At 44.6% G+C, this 23,143-nt stretch overlaps 1 protein-coding gene across 1 annotated transcript in view; it reads left to right on the forward strand.

The window, feature by feature from the left end:
- The window catches only part of RHOBTB3 (Rho related BTB domain containing 3), an 86,599-nt gene that overhangs the window by 61,278 nt on the left and 2,178 nt on the right, over positions 1–23,143 (forward strand). The window lies entirely within an intron of this gene.

Raw genomic sequence — 23,143 nt, forward strand, 5'->3', positions numbered from 1 at the left:
GTACCATATTGTGTGTTTGAAAGTTGCTAAGAGAATAGATACTAAAAGTTTTCATCACAGGGAAGAAAATTTGTAACTAAGTGGTGATGGATGTTAATTACTCACTGTGGTGATCAGTTTGCAATATATGCAAATATCAAATCATGATGTTGTATACCTAAAATGAATATAACGTTGTATGTCAATTATATTTCAGCTTTTAAAAACTGGGACTTTCCAGGGTTGAGCACAGGTAGGAGGAGGTGAGAGACCAGGCGGCCATAATGTGAGATGGAATGTGCACTGTATATTACAGCCCCTCCCTAGAAGGTTCCCAGATTGCCAGTTAAGACTCCTGAACCCATAAAGACCTCCTCAGTTCCATTAGCATTATATTCCTAACTCAAATCTGACCTGGGAACAAAGCCTTCAAGAAGACTCCCAGTGCCTATTGAAGAACCTCCACAGTCCTCTGCCAGCAAGATCCTTCATAACCTAGCCTCAACTTTTCTGCCTTGACAAGTAGAACTACCATCCACACTGTGTTCTTGCTCATACTCCCTGCTGGCTTGGATTGGGTTACCATTTCCTATCTACTTTGCAAGCTCCAGCATATCCTGTAGTGGAGGTCGTCATGCTTAGTCATGTCTGACTCTGCAACCCCATGGACTGTAGCCCACCAGGCTCCTATGTCCATGGAACTTTGCAGCAAGAATACTGCAGTGGGTTGCCTTTTCTTACACCAGGGGATCTTCCTGACCCAGGGATTGAACCCGGATCTCTTGCATCTCCTGAATCAGAAGCCCCCATATCCTGTAGAGTTCCAAGTAAATAATGTATCTCTTTTCTTTTCCATGCCTCTTCCAGGAAGAAGTAATTCCATCTGCATGTATCTTTTCTTAGTTCTTTATTTATGCCTTTCTTATGACAGTTGAGCTTCCCTGATAGCTCAGTTGGTAAAGAATTCACCTGCAATGCAGGAGACCCTAGTTTGATTCCTGGGTCAAGAAGATCTGCTAGAGAAGGGATAGGCTACCCACTCCAGGATTCTTGGGCTTCTCTTGTGGCTCAACTGGTAAAGAATCCACTTGCAATGCAGGAGACCTGGGTTTGATCCCTGGGTCGGGAAGATCCCCTGGAGAAGAGAAAGGCTACCCACTCCAGTATTCTGGCCTGGAGAATTCCACGGACTGTACAGTCCATGGGGCCGCAAAGAGTCAGACACAACTGAGTGACTTTCACTTCACTTCACTTCACTGAGGCAGTTACTGCATTTTAGGTATTAACATGTTAGTGGTCTGCATTTGGCTACAACTTGAAAGCTGGGACCATGTCTTGGTTTGTGGGGAGGCGATGAACAGATAAAATGGAAGAGTGGTATGTGATAGATCATTGAGGGGATACAGAACATGTGCAAAGTGATCCTTGGGAACATCTCTGCCTGGGAGTCCCCACTGGAGGTTAGCAGTGAGTTGGGCTGTTGGGGCAGAAAGGTTCCTATTGTGCATACTGAAGGAGAAACAGCTCCAATGTTACACATAATGTTTGTCTGCAAATGCTCCTTTAACCACATGCAAATAATTTCCTGGCACATCCTGACCATGTTCTAAAAGTCTTTGTTGTCCCGCTCTACTGTCGCAGCTTAATGATGAGTTATCAGATTAGTATGAGAGTGTTCATACTCTTACACGTTCTTACACGTTCAGAGCAAGGAGCTCTCTGGTTGACTCCTTTTTAGGAAAACAGGATGCAATTTAGTGGACATGATATATTCTCTACTTTATTTTTTTTATTTTTTAAAATTTATTTATTTTAATTAGAGGCTGATTACTTTACAATATTGTATTGGTTTTGCCATACATCAACATGAATCCACCCTACTTTATTAAGTGAAAAGGAGATGGGAACTCAGCCCCTCTTCCTATGTTGGAAATTTGGACCGAAAGATCAGCAGAACTCTTTTTTTTTTCTTTTTTTAAAGAACAAAATTAATTTGTCTTTCAGTATAGGAGGCTAGAAATCCAAAATTAAGGTGTTCACAAGGCCGTGTTCTCTCTGAAGACTCTAGGGAGGCTCTTCCCTGCTTCTTCCTAATTTCAGGCAGCTGCTGTTAGTCTCGGGTGTTCCTTGGCTCATTGGCAGAATAGCATCAGACTGTTCTCCAGCTTCACACGTCCGTCTCCCTCCGTGTGTGTCTTTTGTCCAAGTGTCTCTCATAGAAGAACACCAAAGTCACTGGGTCAGAGCCCATCCTAACAGGAGGACCTCATCTTAACTTGATTACATCAGCAAGACCCCATTTCCAAGTAAGATCACATTCTCAGGGAGAGGATTAAGACTTGCATATTGCTTCTTGGTGGGCACAACTCACCTTCAACAAGTCTAGCACAGTCAATGCTTTTTGCCCTGATTTATCCTCATCTGTACTGAGGGTGTAAACTTTCGCATATATGTGAGCCAGTATGGTGTTACAGTCATTTTACTTTTAATCTGATTTAGATTTATCATGTATATTCAGCCCTGCTTGGCTTTTGCTTTGTAATAGAAACTGAGATTCTTCTCTTTCAATAAGTGTATGCCATTTATATTAAAAATATGTGATTCTAGGATCACATTATGCTTTCTCTTACTGCTTTATTTTTTCTCTAAAGTTTTGTATACATTTTTGTTTTATGTGGGTTGGGTAGCTGACTATGCCTTGGAAGCTTTCTATCCTGTTTTGGGACATATTAGTGTTTTATTTTTAATGCTTAATATTTTATTTTGGAAACACTAGGGACAATGATGATTTAATAGCTCCAAGTCCTTCTCTCCAGCACCAGCTCAGTAGGTACTGGTGTAAGTATTATTTCTTCTAATGCTTACTTTACACCTTAAACTATACTCAGTCCCAACTGTTTGAATTATCAGAATATAAATAAGACTTTTAGAGTTCTGATCATAAAAGATGAAATAACCAATATTCTTACACAACCATCTAGTTCTCCCAACTTTGATTAGTTTTATTGTTTCTTTGTCATTGATTCATGTTATAGACCAGAAATGTGATTCCAAGAGATGTTTCTCCCTTAGTTTTCAAGTTAAACCAATTTTAGGCTCACTTCTCTCCTGTTACAGTGTCTCTGTTCAGCTTGTGTGCAACTGAGGTTTATCTTTTAACAGTTTCTTCAAGGTGCATATATAGGAAATACATTTTTGTAATTCTTGTATGGTCAAAAGTACCCACTATTGCCTTTCTGGGCTTCCCTGGTGGCTCAGCTGGTAAAGAATCCACCTGCAATGCGGGAGACCTGGGTTCGATCCCTGGGTTGGGAAGATCCCCTGGAGAAGGGAAAGGCTACCCACTCCAGTATTCAGGCCTGGAGAATTCCATGGACTGTATAGTCCATGGGGTCACAAAGAGTCAGACGCTAATGAGCAACTTTCACTTCATTGCCTTTCTAGTTCAACAGTCTGTCTGGGTATAACGTTTTGCTCACACTTCTATTTCCTGGAGGGTTGTGAATTTACCCCTCCACTGCTTTCTAATGATACATATATATTGTTGTGAACTTTAAAGCCAGCCTGATATTTCTCCCTTATAAGTTATTTGACCTTTTTGCTGGAATTCCCAAAGAATTTTATTCTGTTTTTTTCAAGGTCCATGCTGTTCTTACTTTGCATGATATAAGCAGATAACTTTTCTGCGTATTTTCTGGCACGGATAGTATGGAAGGTAAATAGGAAACTCCAGCTGTAGCTCAGCTCCGTTCCTTAAGCTAAAATGACCTCTTTGATTTGAAAAGTTCCTTAATGAATTTTAGATCTGGAGTCTTCTTTTAAAATTCTTTTTTGAATTTATTTTTAATTGGAGGATAATTGCTTTACAATGTTGTGTTGGTTTCTGCCATGCATGCGTGCTAAGTCACTTCCGTCATGTCCGACTCTGCACCCCTACGGACTGTGGGCCACCAGGCTCCTCTGTCCACGTCTCCTGCTTTGCAGGCGGATTCTTTACTGCTGAGCCACCAGGGAAGCCCCAGGTTTCTGCCATACAACAGTGCAAGTCAGCCGTGAGTGTACATATGTCCTCTCCCTCTTGAAGCTTCCTCCCACCCCTGTAGGTTGTTACAGAGCACTGGGTTGAGTCCCTGTGTTACACAGCAGCTTCCTACTGGCTTTCTGGTTTACGTTTGATAATATGTATGTTTCAGCGCTCTCAATTCGTCCTCCCTGCTCCTTCCCCCATTGTATCCACAAGTCCACTTTCTATGGCAGAATCTCTGTTCCTCCCTGCAAATAGGCTCATCAGTACCATTTTTCTAGACTGCGTATGTATATGTTCATATATGGATTTATTTTTCTCTTTCTGACTTCACTCTGTTTAACAGGCTCTAGGTTCATCCACCTCTCTGGAACTGACTCAAATTTGTTCCTTTTTGTGGCTGAGTAATATTCCATTGTATATATGCACCACAACTTCTTTATCCATCTGTCTGTCGACAGACATCTAGATTGCTTCTGAGTCCTAGCTGTTATAAATAGTGCTGAAATGCACATTGGGTTTATTTATGTGAGTACAGTGAGTGAAGTCGCTCAGTCGTGTCCAACTCTTAGCGACCCCATGGATTGCAGCCTACCAGGCTCCTCCGTCCATGGGGTTTTCCAGGCAAGAGTACTGGAGTGGGGTGCCATTGCCTTCTCCATTTACTGCATACTAGGTTAATAAAAATTTGGTCATTTCTACTGGCAATATGTGAAACCATTTCTCTGCTGTATTTTAAGGCTGTATTAATACATTTAAAATATTTTATCAATATATTATTTTCAAAAAGTACTCCATGGTTAAACTTGTTTTAAAAACTGTTCTACTGTATAAAAACAATGACTGCTGTGCCCAATTTTGTTTCACTCGTTGTCATGTTTCTCTAGTTTTTCTTTAAAATTGGAGGAAGTTACAGTTCAGTACACACAGGCAAAGTCATATCCAACTCTTTGTGACCCCATGGACTGTAGCCCACCAGGCTCCTCTGTCCATGGAATTCTCTAGGCAAGAATACTGGATTAGGTTGCCATTCCCTTCTCCAAGGGAAATACAAGCAAATGTGAGTACAAGCAAATGAAAATGCATATTCTTATCTTTCTCCCTATGGTCAACAAAAGAATGCCTTCCCACCAACATCCACATCCTGGTCCCCAAAACTTATGAATGTTACCTTTCATGGCAAAAGGGATTTTGCAGGTGTGGTTAAGGTAAGGCTGTGGATCAGGAAAGATTATCCTGAGGTCCATTGTGATCCAAGACCCTTATAAGAGGGAGGCAATACAGTAAGAGGAGGCAATGTGGGGATGCTCTCATCCCTGTCTTCAGAGGGTAGCATTTTGGAGGAATTAGCACCTGGAGGAGGGCATGGCAACCCAGAGGATCTTCCTGACCCAGGAATTGAACCAGGGTTTCCTCCATTGCAGGCGGATCTTTATCAACCAAGTCTTATAATCAAGGGCAGGGTTTCTGATAAGGATAAGGTGCTGGCCTGCATTCCTTCAGTCCAGAGATCATCTGGCATCAGATGCTCTCTTGGTCTATGAGTCTGGAGGTTATTGAACTGGGATCTTCCTGGAATGAAAAATGCTTTATCTGCTGCTGCTACTAAGTCGCTTCAGTCGTGTCTGACTCTGTGCGACCCCATAGACAGCAGCCCACCAGGTTCCGCCATCCCTGGGATTCTCTAGGCAAGAACAGTGGAGTGGGTTACCATTTCCTTCTAAAATGCATGAAAGTGAAAAGTGAAAGTGAAGTCACTCAGTCGTGTCCGACCCCTAGCAACCCCATGGACTGTAGCCCACCAGGCTCCTCCGTCCATGGGATTTCCCAGGCAAGAGTACTGGAGTGGGTTGGCATCTCCCATTTGGTGGGGGTTTTAGATCTGCAGAGGAGCTCAGATTTGTGCCTGTCCCTTGAGGGGGAACCAGGACCCTGCCCCGAGGCTGCACTATTGTTTCCTGCCTGTTCCTCGCTCTCTCTTCATCCCCTCCCTTTCCTGATTAGCTACTGTTTGAACTTGCCCTTTAGAACTCAGGTAAGGTCTTGGAAGGGCTTCCCTGGTGGTTCAGTGGTAAAGAATCTGCCTGCCAATGTAGGAGACTGGGGTTTGATCCCTAGGTAGGGAAGATCCCTTAGAGGAGGAAATGGCAACCCACTTCAGTATTCTTGCCTGGGAAATGTCACACCACTTAGTGACTGAGCCCGCACGAAGATCATGGAGGCTGAATGAAACCTGTTTCCTGCAAACAAGGATGGGGGACATAGACTTTTGTGCCCTGGAGCCCCATATGGTTCCTGCTTGGTTTCAGAACCAGATTCTCCCTTCAGAGCCTATAGACGGAACCATCCCTGCTGACATCCTAACTGTACCCCAGTCAGACTGATTTTAGACTTCTTACCCCAAACTTTAAGATAATAAATGTGTATTGTTTTAAAGCCATTACGTTTATGATCATTTGTTAAAGCAGTAAAAGGAAACAAATACACCCTTTACTCATATAAAGATGACATGAATTATTATATATTCCTTGTTCTCAATCCATTTAAGGAGGATTGAGTGGGTCTTAATACCTTCAACATTGCTTGCTCGCTCAGTCGCTTAGTCGTGTCCAACACTTTGTGACCCCGTGGACTGTAGCCTACCAGGCTCCTCTATCCATGGGATTCTCCAGGCAAGAATACTGGAGTGGGTTGCCATTTCCTTCTCCATAGTAATTTCTTCAACTTAGTAAATCATTAAACCAGTTGTTGTCAAGCTGTAGCTATCATCGAGTCATCTGAAAAGCTTTTCTTTTTTCAACTTTTTAAGAGTTAAAAAAACCGGCCACACTCTGAAGCACATGGGACCTTAGTTCGCTGACCAGGGATCAAACCTACACCTCTTACGTTTGAAGGTGGGGTCTTAAGCACTGGACTGCCAGGGAAATTCTGTTAGGACTTTTAAAAACAGAACCCTGGGCCCCAGTTCCAGAGTTCTGATCTTGTAGATCTTGTTCGGGCCTTGACAGTTTACATTTAAAACAAGTGCCTGGGTGATTCTGATGCTGCTAATCTATAGAATGGGCTTTGAGAACCCACTGTACAGCTCTGTATCTCTTGGGTCTGAAGCACCCAGTTTCTCAAGGGCTCCCCCTGTCCTCCTCCATTAGTTTAACTTGACTTCTCAGTTCAGTTCAGTCGCTCAGTCATGTCCGACTCTTTGCAACCCCATGAATCACAGCACGCCAGGCCTCCCTGTCCATCACCAACTCCCGGAGTTCACTCAGACTCACGTCCATCAAGTCAGTGATGCCATCCAGCCATCTCATCTTCTGTTGTCCCCTTCTCCTCCTGCCCCCAATCCCTCCCAGCATCAGAGTCTTTTCCAATGGGTCAACTCTTTGCATGAGGTGGCCAAAGTACTAGAGTTTCAGCTTCAGCATTATTCCTTCCAAAGAAATCCCAGGGCTAATCTCCTTCAGAATGGACTGGTTGGATCTCCTTGCAGTCCAGGGGACTCTCAAGAGTCTTCTCCAACACCACAGTTCAAAAGCATCAAATCTTTGGCACTCAGCCTTCTTCACAGTCCAACTCTCACATCCATATATGACCACTGGAAAAACCATAGCCTTGACTAGATGGACTTTTGTTGGCCAAGTAATATCTCTGCTTTTCAATATGCTGTCTAGGTTGGTCATAACTTTCCTTCCAAGGAGTAAGCATCTTTTAATTTCATGGCTACAGTCACCATCTGTAGTGATATTGGAGCCCCCCAAAAATAAAGTCTGACACTGTTTCCACTGTTTCCCCATCTATTTCCCATGAAGTGATGGGACCAGATGCCATGATCTTCGTTTTCTGAATGCTGAGTTTTAAGCCAACTTTTTCACTCTCCTCTTTCATTTTCATCAAGAGGCTCTTCAGTTCCTTTTCATTTTCTGCCATAAGGGTGGTGTCATCTGCATATCTGAGATTATTGATATTTCTCCCTGCAATCTTGATTCCAGCTTGTGCTGCATCCAGCCCAGCATTTTGCATGATGTACTCTGCATATAAGTTAAATAAGCAGGGTGACAGTATACAGTCTGGATGTACTCCTTTCCCAATTTGGAAACAGTCTATTGTTCCATGTCCAGTTCTAACTGTTGCTTCTTGGCCTGTATATAGATTTCTCAGAAGGCAGGTCAGGTGGTCTGGTATTCCCATCCCTTTAAGAATTTTCCATAGTTTGCTGTGATCCACACAGGCAAAGGCTTTGGCACAGTCAATAAAGCAGAAGTAGATGTTTTTCTGGAACTTTCGTGCTTTTTCGATGATCCAGTGGATGTTGGCAATTTGATCTCTGGCTTCACAAGAGTTTGACCAAAAGAGCAGAGTCCCCCCTGAGGCTTGGACCTGTCTTTCCCAGGATGATTTCTGCTTGGGGGAGTGTTGATGAGGGGAGAGGGTTCAGGAGGTGTGGGCTGGACTCAGACACTAAGCCTGCAATCCTCACCTCGCACTGCCGTTGACCTTCCAATCTCCTGTCATGTTCAGGGTTTCTTTAGACTTATCCTGCATTCGTGCTGAGTTGCTCTGTTGTGTCTGACTCTTTGTGACCCCATGGACTATAGCCCTCCAGGCTCCTCTGTCCATGGAATTTCCCAGGCAAGAATATTAGAGTGGGTTGCCATGCCCTCCTCCAGGGAATCTTCCTGACCAGTGATGGAACCAAAGTCTCTGGTGGCTCCTGCGTTGACATGTGGATTCTTTACCACTGAGCCACCTGGGAAGCTTGCCTGCCCAGACGCCCAGTCGTGTCTGACCCTTTGCAACCCCACGGACTATAGCCTGCCAGACTCCTCTGTCTATGGAATTTCCCAGGCAAGAATGTTGGAGCGGTTTCCTCTTCCAGGGGATCTTCCCAACCCAGGAATCAAACCTGCGTCTCTTGTGTCTCCTGCATTGGCAGGCGGATTCTTTACCATTAGTGCCACCTGGAAAGCCCCACCCTTATCCTGAGTGCTGGTCATTTACCCTGTTGTGCAACAGATGACACAAGGCTGTGAATCCTCAATGAGTTAATGTAAAATTAAATTCTGAAAGACTTAGAAAACAGCATTATATGCACTTTTAAACAGACAATCTGAGTTTTCATCAATATTTTCTGTTAATTATGACAGATTTTACTACTATGTCAGAATATACTTTTTTTTTCCTGAAAATCTCCTACGTTTTTGTTTTCTTCTAATTAAAAAAAAAATATTCAGGTTCCCTATAAAAACTGGAAACAATATTGGAACAGATCATCAATAATCGTTTTTAAACTGGAGACACTTGTAGGACAAAGTTTGGTTAAACCAGTTTTGTGAGTCTGGAGCATTCCTTTTGTAGGTAGCAGATAACCACTGTCTCCTTGCACAGGCTTGCTTCCAACTTCTGAGTGCTTTTCAGTCCTTTCCCCTGAAAGCAAGTATCTTGTTTTTGCCTGTAATTTTAGTAAGTCTCAGGCTATCAAAAAATAATTATGAATTCCTCAGTTGCGGTTTTCAAAAAATTAGAGTTTACATAGACTTTTATTTTCCTAGAAATCTCCTGTCTGATTCTCTCCCCAGGGTCACCTGGGTACCCTAATGCGTCATTTTTCTTGGGTCTTATGTCCCCTGGATTGGAAGAGGAGTAGGGTTGTTTTTCTGAATTGATAGTGACTTTCTCTGAGGAATGAATCGCCTCATATTAAATTAGGACATTTTGGTCTATAATAACTATGTACCCAAATCCTCGAGTGGCCATGGATAAAACCCTTGGTAATGGGGTAGCTGGCAGAGTCCACTGCTGCAATGCCCAGGTGAAGTTTAAATGCTTTCCTTGACTAGATGGAAAGAAAATGCTGGGATAATTTCCTTGGCAAGACTCAGATATAAAGAGATCACTGAAAGTAGGTACTATCAAGCATCATCTGGGCATTTTCCAGAGCTGCGCACTCATCACCACCACTTTCTCTTATATTCCTCACTGTTTTTAATGGATATGGTCAGAAAGGCTGACCTGGTGTAGGACATTAGTAGGCATCTGACTTCTTGAATCTTACTTCATATTTATGTGTCTTTTAGCACCATTTCCAAAGTTTCAGAAGTGTGTGTTGAATGTAATGGGACACAGTTGATGGAGAGCCCAGCAGCTGCTGGTCTCCAGGTTGACAGCATTGACTTTCATGGCCCATTTCTGCTTAGGGACCAGAGGTTTGACCCCAGTGGGGGACACAGAGGTCACTCAAGCAGAATGAGGCTCCACCCTCAAGGGACCTGAGGGCAGGACCTGCAGGGAGGGCCAAGGGTAGAAGGACAGGAGACACCCCAGAAGTAACTTTGGGGGAGACTGGGGCTCGTGTTCTTCAGGCAGAGGTATAATCGAGTGAAATTTCTGGTACCACTATTTATGTGAACTCTGTAAGCTGGTGAGGCCCAGGGAAACTGAAGTGTTGTTATTTCGTCATTACTGTTTACTGCCCTTTTGCTAAGTGCCAGGCATTTTGCATATGTCATTTCCTTTTAGAGGAGAAAATAATGTAGCTCGGAAAAGTCGTCTGGTGAGGTGACTACACATGAGGGACAGAGCCAGAGTGCCCAAGCTGGCCCGGATCGCGGCTCCACCTCTTGCTCTGTGACCTTGGACAGGTGACCTGGGGGCTTTCTTTGGATTTCATCCGCTCATGTATAAAATGGAGCTCATGGATGTGGCGACGTCGTGGTTTCACTGGGAGGAGCAAATGAGGTGACGCGTGTATGGTGCTGAAACCGGGGTCTTGCGCGGGCTAGCACCCTCTAATGATTAGTATTATCAAGTTGACCCAGCCCAATCCTGGGAGCCCAGTGCTGTCAGTATCTCCAACTCTAACTGGAGCTCAGCGAGGGATGGCCTAAGGCCACGTAGTTAATAAGTGACGGAACTGGCTGAACTCACACCTGACGGCGAAGCCTACAAGCTCTACCAAGTAGCAGACAGCCTCCATAAGCATTCTAAGAAAAATGTCAAATCATCCAGCTAAGGCAGGAACTGGTGCTCCCTTTAAATAACACTGCTGGCTCTGTGTGATATGGGAAGACAAATGGAGGCTGCACATGTCCCTGGCTCCAAGGTCAAGGAGCCATCAAGGTCATCCCTCCGCCCCCACCTTCATCTCCACCCTCCTCCTGGGAAACTTTCCCAAGGTCTAATCTGATCGTGCTTCTTCAAAGGTATGATGAATTAATACACCACACTTGTCGTTAATGTTTGAAGCAAGGGAAAATCTGCCTGCAATACGGTAGACCTGGGTTTGATCTCTGGGTCAGGAAGATCCCCTGGAGAAAGGCATGGTGACCCACTCCAGTATTCTTGCCTGGAGAATCCCATGGACAGAGGAACTTGGCGGGCTACAGTCCATGGGGTTGCAGAGAGTCAGACACGACTGAGCGACTAACACACACCCTCTGAGACAGATGACTGGAAAGCAAGCAACATATCCTGATATGAGGTGTCAGAAAGGAAGGTGGCTGGTTGCAGGGTTCAGCCAGCCCCAATAACCAGGGAATGATGTTTCTTTGATAGTTCTCTCTCTTTTTTTTAATCGATTTTAATCAGTTAATTATTTTTAATTCTCATAGGAAGAACCCAAGCTGAAGAGCTTTGCTTAGCCACAGGCACACAGCTAGGAAATGGCCTAACCAGGATTTTAATTCTATCCTTGTGGCTTCTACACCAGGAAAATCTATACTTAGTGCAGCAAGTACACAACTGGTCTTGGGCCAGTTCCTGTAGGAACTGAGCAGCTTGCATGAACAGTCTCTTGTTAAATAGTACAACTGAAATGGGTGAATTACATAAGCTATAAAGTATGCCTAAGTTTTTTGGGGGAAAACAGTGGAGACAGTGACAGACTTTATTTTTTTAGACTCCAAGATCGCTGCAGATGGTGACTGCAGCCATGAAATTAAAAGCCCTTGCTCCTTGGAAGAAAAGTTATGACCAACCTAGACAGCATATTAAAAAGCAGAGACATTACTTTGCCAACAGAGGCCCATCTAGTCAAAACTATGGTTTTTCCAGTAGTCATGTATGGATGTGAGAGTTGGACTCTAAAGAAAGCTGAGCGCCGAAGAATGGATGCTTTTGAACTGTGGTGTTGGAGAAGACTCTTGAGAGTCCCTTGGACTGCAGGGAGATCCAACCAGTCCATCCTAAAGGAAATCGGTCCTGAATATTCATTGGAAGGACTGATGCTGAAGCTGAAGCTCCAGTACTTTGGCCACCTGATGGGAAGAGCTGACTCATTTGGACAGATCCTGATGCTGGGAAAGATTGAAGGCAGGAGGAAAAGGTGATGACAGAGGATGAGATGGTTGGATGGCATCACCGACTCAGTGTACATGAGTTTGGGTAAACTCCGGGAGCTGGTGATGGACAGGGAGGCCTGGCGTGCTGCAGTCCATGGGGTCACAAAGAGTCGAACACGACTGAGCAACTGAACTGGACTGAAGTTATTTTTCACAGAAAGGAGGAACAAGAGACTGGAAAAAGGAATAAACGAAGGAAGGGATGGAGGAGGAAGGAGAAAACATGAGTAGCTGGAAAAATGTTTTCTAACTGATTCAATAACCACTGTAATCCTGTGACATGGGTTCAGTGAAAGCCAGCAGAACTGGATGAAAACAGGAAAAGTTTGTTTCTGGGTAAATGTTTGGGCCTCATGAATGTCTTGTGACCCATCTCCTCTGCCTGCTCCCTACGCCCCCTCCCTGCCTCTGCCGCCACTTATACCCACAGCACAGCCTTGTGACGACATGTGATGAGCAAATAGAAACAGTTTTTTGTGTGTGTTTGCTTTTGGTAAAGGCATACTTGCTGCAACCTACAGAGTTCTACAGTCAGAGGACTGTCTTTACGAGTGCTCTGTTAAGGGTGCCATTCGCAGGTGCTGATGCCCAGGGCTGTGCAGTTTGCTAGCACAACACAGATGCTGCTCTAGCACCTCTGGAAGGGCTGCAGAGTTAGACTGGGCCGAGGGCCTGGTCACGCTCACCTTGCCACCAGGTGTAACGCATTTCCCTGTCACCCCATCAAGCTGGAGGCGCCCTCCGGGAGGCTGTTTCACAGCTATCCATCCTTTGTTGTCGTCTCCTTGTACGTCAGCAAAGGGAGAGAGACGAACGCTTGTGTGAGTGTGTGTGTGTGTGTGTGTGTGTGTGTGTGTGTGACGTTCGGTGGGTTTAAGAGTAGAATTGTTGTTCTGATAGACTTTTCTTTAGAGTCGTGTTAGCTTCACAACAAAATTGAGAGGAAGATACAGAGATTTCTCATATACCTCCTGCCTCCACATGCATGTAACCTCCCGCGATATTAACACCCTCCGCCCTACAAAGTGATACACTGTTCATCACCAGCTGATGAACCTACATGGATGCATCGGTCTCCCGGAGCTGGCAGTTTACTTTAGGGGTCGCCCTTGGTGTTGTGCTCTCTAGGGGTTTGGATAAATGTATAATGACATGTATCCCACAGAATAGTTTCACTTTTCTAAAATCCTCTGTGCTCCACGTGTTCCTCCGACCTACTCCTACCCCCTGGCGACTGCTGGTGTTTCCACTGTCTTCATAGATTTCCCTTTTCTGGAATGGCAGAGCTGGAATCACACAGCGTGTAGCCTTGTCAGGTTGGCTTCTTTTACTGAGTATTATGCTTTGAAGGTGCCTCCATGTCTTCCAGGGCTTAACAGCTCATTTATTGTTTTTCTTCCCTCTGAAGAACTTTTAACATTTCTTGCAAGTAGGTATGCTGACAACAGATTCTTTGGGTTTTTGTTTGCCTGAGAAGGTCTTTATTTCTCCCTCACTTTTGAAGGGTCATTTCCCAGTGTACAGAATTCTAGCTTGGTGCAGATTTTCTCTCAACACTGTAACTATTTCAGTCTACTCATCTCTTACCTGCATGGTTTCTGAGGAGAAGTCAGATGTAATTTTTATTTTTGCTCTTCTATAAGTAAGATTTTTTTTTTTTTCCTGTAGCTCCATCAAGATTCTTTGTTTATCTTTTATTTTCTGTAATTTGAAAATGACTAGTCTAGGTGTGGGGACTTTCCACGTGACACTAGTGGTAAAGAACCCCCTGCTAATGCAGGAGACATGAGACCTGGGTTCCATCCCTGGGTTGGGAAGATCCCCTGGAGGAGGGCACGGCAACCCACTCCAGTATTCTTGTCTGGAGAATCCCATGGACAGAGGAGCCTGGCAGGCTAGAGGCCACAGGCTCACACAGAATCAGATGCTACTGGAGTGACTTAGCACTTAAGCAGTCTAAGTGTAATGGGATTTTTTTGGCTTTTTTTTTTTTTCCTTCTTGGTTTTCTCTGCGCTTCCTAGATCTGTAGTTTGGTGTCTGGAGAAATGCTTAGTCATTGTTGCTTTAAATGTTTCTCCTGTTCCTTTCTGTCTTTCTTCCCCTTCTGGTGTTCCTATCCTGCATGACTTTTGTTGCTGTCCCGTATGTAGTTCTTGGATATTCTATTCTGGGTTTTTCAGTAATTTTTCTTTCTCTTTGCTTTTAAGTTTTGGAGGTTTCTTTTGAGACATCCTCACGCTTAGAGATTCTTTCCTCAGTCTTAATCGGTTTTGGCTGCTGTAACAAAATGCCACAGAGTAGATAGCTTATCAGGGCTTCCAGGTGGGGTAGTGGTGAAGAATTCACGGGCCAGTGCAGGAGACTTGAGTTTGATCCCTGGGTCGAAAGATCCCCTGGAGGAGGAACATGAATTTGTGGGGGACACGCTCAAACAATACATAGCCCATGTCTCATAAACTAATGAGCCTGTCAGAGGCATTCTTCATTTCTGTCGCAGTGTTTTTGGTCTCTAGCACTTCTTTTTTGGTTCTTTTTAGAATTTCCATCTCTCTGCTTACGTTGCCCATTTGTTCTTTCGTGCAGTTTACTTTATCCATTGGAGTCTTTAGCATGTTCATCATAGCTGTTTTGTTTGTTTTTTAATTTATTTATTTTAATTGGAGGCTAATTACTTTACAATATTGTGGTGGTTTTTGCCATATATTGACATGAGTCAGCCATGGGTGTACATGTGTTCCCCATCCTGAACCCCCCTCCCACCTCCCTCCCCATCCCATCCCTCAGGGTCATCCCAGTACACCAGCCCCGAGCATCCTGTTTCATGCATCAAACATGGACTGGTGATCTGTTTCACATGTGATAATATACATGTTTCAATGTTATTCTCTCAAATCATCCCACTCGCGCCTTCTCCCACAAAATCCAAAAGTCTGTTCTTTATATCTGTGTCTCTTTTGCTATCTCGCATATAGGGTCATCGTTACCATCTTTCCAAATTCCATATATATGCGTTAATATACTGTATTGGTGTTTTTCTTTCTGGCTTACTTCACTCTGTATAATAGGCTCCAGTTTCATCCACCTCATTAGAGCTGATTCAAATGCATTCTTTTTAATAGCTGAGTAATATTCCATTGTGTACAGGTACCACAGTTTTCTTATCTATTCGTCTGCCAATGGATAGCTATTTTAAACTCCCAGTCTGATCCTTGCAACAGCCCTGCCTATTGCCTCTCTGTCTCATCCAGCTGTGTGGTTTGCCTTTTAATATACCTATAATTTTTCTTTGTTACGAAAAGACTGATTTGTTTATTTTTGGCCGCACTGGGTCTTCATGGCTGTGTGCAGGCTTGCTCTGGTTGAGGTTTCTCACTGTGGGGGCTTCTCTTGTTGCGCAGCACAGGCTGGAGGCATGGGGACTTCAGTAGTTGTGACATATGGCTCAGTTGCTGCTGTGCCCAGGCTCTCGAGCGGTGTTGTGGCCCAGGGGCTTCGTTGCTCCACGGCACGCGGGATCTTTCCTCAACCAGGGATTAAACTGGTGTCCCTGGCACCGCAAGGCAGATTCTTAACCCCTGGACCACCCGGGAAGCCCTAGTGTTTTCCTCCCCTTTGGCCATGTTGCCTGGCGTATGGGATCTTGGTTTCCCTGACCAGGGATTGGACCTGCCCCCCTTGCATTGGAAACTCAGTCCTAACCACTGTACCCCCAGATAAATCCCACTTGTCATTTTTTTTTCCTGATAGCCAGAGACGTCGTACAGGATAACTGCTCTAAACAGGCAGTTTACTCTCGTGGTGGTCAGATGTGTGGAGGGCGAGGAGCCTCTTGTATTCCTGTGATCAGGCCTCTTGTTAGCTAGCCTGTGGGTGTCACGTGTGCTTCTCGAGCCCACACCCTCCGTGGGGGCCTGTCTAAGCCAAGTAGAGTGACGTCAATGGAGTTGGGAATTTCCCTTTTCCTTCTGGAAGGCTAGAGGGGTTTGGAGTTGGGGTTTTTCTCTTCCCCCGGGTCAGTTAGGCTCTGATAAAACTCCAGCCTGCTAGGCCCTAGCTAGATAGTTAACTCTTGAGAACAGATCTTGTTAAGAAAAACAGAATGCTCTGGTGTATTTCCAAATAATTCCCTCTTCTCTACCCCCATGTAAAGCATGGGGTTTTTTCCCTCCAGCATTCACTGAGAACCTGGTTAGAACTCCAGGTGTTAAAACTCACAACAGTGTGGGCCCCCGATGACTGGGTCCCCCTGGAGTTTTTAGCTGTGAGCTGTTGAGCATGGCTCAGGCTCCCCTCCTGCAGCACCGATTCTCATGTCAGTTGAGATTCTCTGTGTTTGCCTGTCAGTCTCTCCAATGTGAGGGCAGCTTGCTTCTCTTACAGATCTAAGAAGAGTTATCGATTTCTCAGTTATTCAATTTGTCACTTTTTGACAGGATGGAGGAGCAACTTCCAAGCTTCTTCGATGCCAGATCAGAAACTGGCAGTCCTCAGGAGCATACATTTTAAAAGTCGATCAGATAAAGGGCTGGGACTCTCAAAATGAGTGCATGACCTGCGGGCCAGAACACTGTGCAACCCAGCATTTGCCAAACGCTTTCGACCATAAAGCCCCTTTCTTCATGTACTATTTATCAACATGCCCTGGAACCGGTGTTCTGAGGAACCTGCTTGGAGGAACACCGAGCCCAGATGCAGCCCTTGCTGGAGAAATAGCAAGTTGTTTCTCGAGGGTGTGGCTCAGTGCCCAGACCCCAGGGAGGCCCTCTGTCGGTCATCCCATGAAACCAGGAAACACAGTCCCCTTTGCAGCGAAAGGCAGAGCAGTGGGAGTGTGTGCCCCCAGTGCCTGCTGGGCTCAAGTCCGGGCTCAGCTGAGGGTCCCTGGGCAGCTCAGCTTCTCTGTGCTTTAGTTTTCCCGTCTGTAGGATGGAAGTGACGATGGTAATAGTTGGCTTACTGGGCTGCTCTGAGGCCCACGTGAATGAAAACACGCTCAAACCTTAGAAAGTGCTTGGCATCCTGTGTGTGTGCAGCTGGGTCTTTCCAAGCTCCTTCCATCAGTGTACCCTGCAGACTCTCACATTAACATGTTTCAACCAATGGGGACACTAAATAGCCTCTTTAAAAATGTCTAGGAAACGTGGGATAAAACCCATGCCTTGGTTTTAACTATTATGAGATACTACCTGTATGCTGTTTTCTACGTTTTGATCTGTACAAGTAGGAAGACAGAGGAGGACCACTGTCAGCCCTCTCTTTGGTACCAGGAAGTAGTCTCCAACATTGCCAAACTTGTACCCCCTCTTTTTTTTGATATTAAAAAAATGGGATGGGCCACAGCCTCTCCAGATGTAGTCAGATGTAGTCATTGTGCTTTAACCATCGACTGAGACAACAGTAACAATCAAAAGCTGTTATGAATGTAAGGATGCTTTTTAAAAAATGTTTTAAATAGATAATTGTATGTACATGCACTGATTCTTCAAATGAATTTACATTTTATCCCTGCTGCTGGCATCTGAGGAAATAGACCAAGAAAACCTTTGAACTGGGTAAAAACATTGTTCATCTTTGTTAAAATATTAGAAAATATATATGCAGTGAAACACACCATGGCACCTCTTTATGTATCTCCATGGTAAATCAGAACACCTGTGTGTCTTCTCTGACCTTCTCAGTAACACAAGCTCCTTCCCCAGGTTCTGCAGTGTCCACTCTCCTGTAGTCAAAACATTATCAGTGGAGAAAAGGGTCCTTTTACTAAAGACCGTCCTGTTAGTGAGAAACGCTTATGCCCCAGTCCACAGATTCTTATAAAGGAGGGATGCTCTGTCTCTTGCCAGCTCCAGATGTGTAAGGCAGCACTTCGCATCTGTTGACCTATCCCTCATTTGGATGATGGGAATTTCTCAGGTTATGAACAGTTTTCAGCCATGGGGCTGCACCTGAATGCAAGGGGTTTGGGGTAAATTGGCCTCAAAAGTGGACCAAGAAAAGGGGTGAGAGAGGGACGGATTGGGAGCTTAGGCGTAACAGATGCACCCTGTATGTATATATTGGGTGGATAAATAGCAAGGTCCATTGTGTAATAGCACAGGGAACTATATTCAATATCCTGTAAAAAACCAGAACGGAAAAGAATATGAAAAAAAATGTATACATACATATAAAAAAGGAATAGAATCAGACTATTAAAAAAAAAAACTGTGGCCTGAAACCACGTTGCACATTGCTGCCTGCCTCAGGCTTCCTGGGTGAAGAGGAGAAGCAGGGCTCCTCGCTGCTAACCTGGGGGTTATCCGTCTGGGACCATCCACGTTCTCCTCTTTCTGGAGGCAGCCTGAGACCCATCCTTTCCTCCCCTGCCCCTCTGGTGCTCTCCAGTCATTCAGCGACTGTGTTTGTGACTGGGCTCTTCCAGGCAGTGAGCTAAGGGCGCTCAGAGTCAGCGTTACACCCACTCTCACCACACGCGGAGATTTGTTCTAGGTGTTGGGGGCAGCCTCCAGTCTGGTCAGCTGAGCTCTCGAGTTTGGTCTTCCCTGGAGTTGTCAGTCCTCCATTCCTAGAGTGGGTCCTTGGGTCCCCGTGGTCTAACCAGGGTTAGAACCCAGGGCAGATTGGAGTCAAGATCGTCCCGCCTCAGACCTTGGGATGCCTTGGAAGAATCATCAGAAAAGTCAGTGCAGAATCCACACCATCCCACCTTAAAGACAACTTGTAGTTTTTGCACCGACTATTCCAAGTTTCACAGGCACACGAGAGAAAAGTCAGAAGCAGCTACTCCGCTGTCTCCTGAGATAGCTCAGCTGCAGGGTGCAGAGGCTCCAGCCCAGCGGGTGGGAAGGAAGACCCCAAAGGAGCAGGAAGGGCCACAAGGAATAAGACCCCAGCTGCACCAGGTGAGGTCTCAGAGGGATCACACAAAGTTCTGCTTTCACTGGCTCTCCTTTACCCCTTCAGCCCGCTGCCCCTCGTCAGTGCTGCACAGCTGGCCAGACAAGTCACCTGGGGACAGGAACTACAAATAGATCCATGTTTAAATATCACTTATGCTTAAAGGGACCAGGCCAGAATTCTCTTCCACAAATTAGTAATATTAAATTCTGCCCCTTCAAATGTCCAATGTACTTAATAAGAAAAAAAAAATCTCTATTAATGTAACAAAAAGATTTGAATTAAAATATCTCAGGAGTGCCAAGTCTTTAAAATATTTCCCAGGACCCAGGTACAGTGAATTAGGGAGTGTGGCTTTCTCTTACAACCAAATGCCATGATGATGGCCTAGTCATACCCACTGGGGATATAAATAGTGTGAGCTGGGCCACACTGATTCCCCCTGGCTGTTGTTTCTCCATCAGGACCATCTTTGGACAACCCTGAATTGGGAAGAATGGCTGTTGGGCGTCCCAGTCCAGGAGCCAGGCTGGAAGGGGCAGACTGAAGGCAGTTATTAAAGTGAGACAGGTATAGGAGATTGAATCACTTGATTTTCAAAGGAAACCAAAGTTATAGAGCCTTGGCTGTGGATTTTTTGGCTGGATACTCTTGTTTTCCTCTGCCAACCCCTTCTGCCAACTTCTTGATGCTTTTTGGGCCATAGTTCTTTCTTTTCCTGCATATCACTCAGAATTACTCAGCAAGGAACAGACAGAAAATAGACAATTACGTGAGAGTCTGCACACTGATTGGGGGCTGCCAAATCCCTTTTCCCTGCTTGGCAGTGGGAACCTGTTGGCAAGGCCCACCCCCCAGCTGAGAAACTGGAGAGACTGAACAGCTGAAAAGAGAAACACGCAGGAGCTGACAGCTGGGTGACCTACATCTCATCATTCATTCACTCATTCATTCATTCAACCACCTAACAGATACTTATCAAGTGCCTGCCACATGCACTCAGTCTTTAAGTGCTGTAGATACGGCAGCGAATAATTAGACACAAGTAAGGCTTGCAGGCTAGCAGTAAAGACAGACAGTAAATAAAATAACCAAATTATATGACATGTTAGGTAATAAATGCCATATAGAAAAAACAAGTGGGATAGAGAATGCCAAGTGAAATTTTAAATTGGGTGATGGGGAGGTCTTGCTGAGAAGGTGACATTTAAAAGGCCTTGTGGTGAAGCTTACCAGTTGACAAGGCCAATTCCTGCAACAAACCTGCCAACCTGGTTTTGGCCTCACACTTAAGTGTTTACACACAGCTCGGTCACAAATGTTCAGTGCAGAACATTGGATGGTCTTCCAGTTTCAGCAGAAACAGAACATAGGAACTCATAGAAAATGCTGGAATTGGAGGACCACTTTTTAAAAGGCCCTAACTAGAATTAATATTCTATGCGAGAGAAAAGACTGCATCCAGAGAACAAGAATAAGAAAAACAGTTAAAAAGGAAACAGCTGAGAACAAGGAAAAATTCTAGTTTTATGAAATAAGGAAAAAAATCACAGTTGGAAAAAAAATTCAGTGAAAGTATTTTTAGAACTCTCAATAAACTCAGCAAGTACTGGGCATTCACAAGCAAAAATAATTCTAGAAGGAAAAAAGGAACACTCAGGCAGTATTGAAGAGCTATTGAAAGTTAAAAACATTATCAGAAATGAAAAATTTGATAGGGAAATAAGGAGATAAAAATGAGTAAGTCCTTCAAAACAAAAGTAGAAAATAGGAGAGAAAATATAGCGGAAATTAGAGGACAAGTCTAGGAAAGCCAGTATCCGATTGCTAGGATTTCCAGAAAGTTCCTTTCCAGAAAGAAAATGGAGGGAAGGAAAGCACCCATAAAATAGCTCAATAATAGTTCCAAAGGCCCTTCAAACCTCCAAGTAGCCCCTAAAATGTACAAAAAGAGACCCTCCCAAGACACATCACCGTGATATTTCAAAGGGAAGATTTTGCAAGTTTCCAGAATGTTAAACAAGGAAACCAAGCAGGGTTAACCACAAAAGATCAAGAATCAGGATGGCTTCAGACTTCTTAACAGCAGCACTGAAGTAAAAGACCATAAGCAGTGTCTGTAGACTCCCAGAAGGAGACGACTTCCAACTAGAAGCTCCGTCCAGGTGAACCGTGAGTGAAAGTGTTAGCTGCCGTCGTCTCCGACTCTTTGCGACCCCCTGGACTGTAGCCCACCAGACTCCTCTGTCCGTGGATTCTCCAGGCAAGAACACTGGAGTGAGTTGCCTTTTCCTTCTCCAGTGGATCTTCCCGATCCAGGGATTAACCCGGGTCATACTGGAGCTTCCCTGGTAGCTCAGACGGTAAAGCATCTGCCTGCAATGTGGGAGACCTGGGTTTGATCCCTGGGTCAGGAAGATCCCCTGGAGAAGGAAATGGCAACGCACTCCAGAACTCTTTCCTGGAAAATCCCACGGACGGAGGAGCCTGGTGGGCTGCAGTCCATGGGGTCGCAAAGAGTCAGACACGACTGAGCGACTTCACTTGCCTTTTTTCCTCCTACATTGTAGGCAGATTCTTTATCATGGGAGCCACCAGGGAATTTCAATCAAGAACACTTTCAGACAAGCAAGGCTTCAAAAAGTTTACTTCCCATCTCTTTCTTAAGGCCAAAGAAGGATATGTGGTCCTCCGAAATGAAAAAGATAGCTTATGATGAACGATGTCAAATTCTTGATCTCCAAAGAAGCTTTAGCTTCAGGACCAGAAACCAGGCTTGATCACTCAAGAGCTTTTGTGTAGCAGAGTTTTATTAAAGTGAAAAAGGGACAGAGAAAGCTTCTGACATAGACATCAGAAGGGGGATGGAGAGTGCCCCCCACTGCTTAGTCTTAGAAAGGGAGCTATATACTTTTTCCATTGGTTATTACAGTAAATCGAAAAAAAGTCTTAAGGTTGTAAGGGTCTTACCAGACCCACTCCCATAATATATATTTGAAGATGACAGGATTAGTCAGAAGCTTCTCAAGAAGGAGAAAGTTGTCCTCAAGCAGAATACATTGTTGTCATGTAATCATTGGTACAGACTTGAAGAGAAAACATATCCTTGAACAAGATGAGTTGTTACGTTGTGCAGTCATCACCTCTGGGCTTAAAGGAAAAAGGTTTGTCCTTTCCTCCTGCTTGAGAATTCCAGACCCCCATCTCCTCCTCGAGAGCCCCAGACCCCTTTCTCCTCCTTGGAGACCCTGGACTTATCAAACTACATAGGAATTGTCTCTCTCACTATGAAAAATAGAAAGATACAATTCAGTAATTTCCCTTCATATTCATTCTCCCTTCTTTAATTTTTTTTAGCATTTATTTATTCAGAACAACTTTTTCATTGAAGTTTAGTCGATTTACAGCATTGTGTGAGTTTCAAGTGTACGGCAAAGTGATTCGTTTATATACATACATATGTGTATTATGTGTATTCTTTTTCAGATTCTTTTCTGTTCTAGGTTATTCTAAGATGTAGCATTCAGTTTCTTCTGCTATACAGTAGTTCCTTGTTGTTTTTTATGCATAGTAGAGTGTATCTGTTAATCTTAAACTCCTAACTTTGTTGGAGTGTAGACGTCCCTGAGTTTTAGCTGGGCGAGGGGCTTCCCAGCAGGGACACCATTGCCTCGTGTCACCCACAGCTAAGTGGGGCCGGAGACTAAGTTCTGGGTAATGGGATGTGAGAAAAGTGCTGCGTGCATCCCGGGTTGATCCTGACTTCACAGGGCAAGGTCACCTGCCTGCCTCTGAACTGTTAGGAGGGAAAATAAGCTTCTGTCGGAACGTGATATTTTGTTACAGCAGTTTAGCTGTGACAGATATCTGTGGGGTACAGGGAACAGGAGATCCAGCTCTGGGTGGAGA

The sequence above is a fragment of the Bos indicus genome, chromosome 7, assembly GCF_029378745.1.
Source record: "Bos indicus isolate NIAB-ARS_2022 breed Sahiwal x Tharparkar chromosome 7, NIAB-ARS_B.indTharparkar_mat_pri_1.0, whole genome shotgun sequence".
NCBI classification, from domain to species: Eukaryota; Metazoa; Chordata; class Mammalia; order Artiodactyla; family Bovidae; genus Bos; species Bos indicus.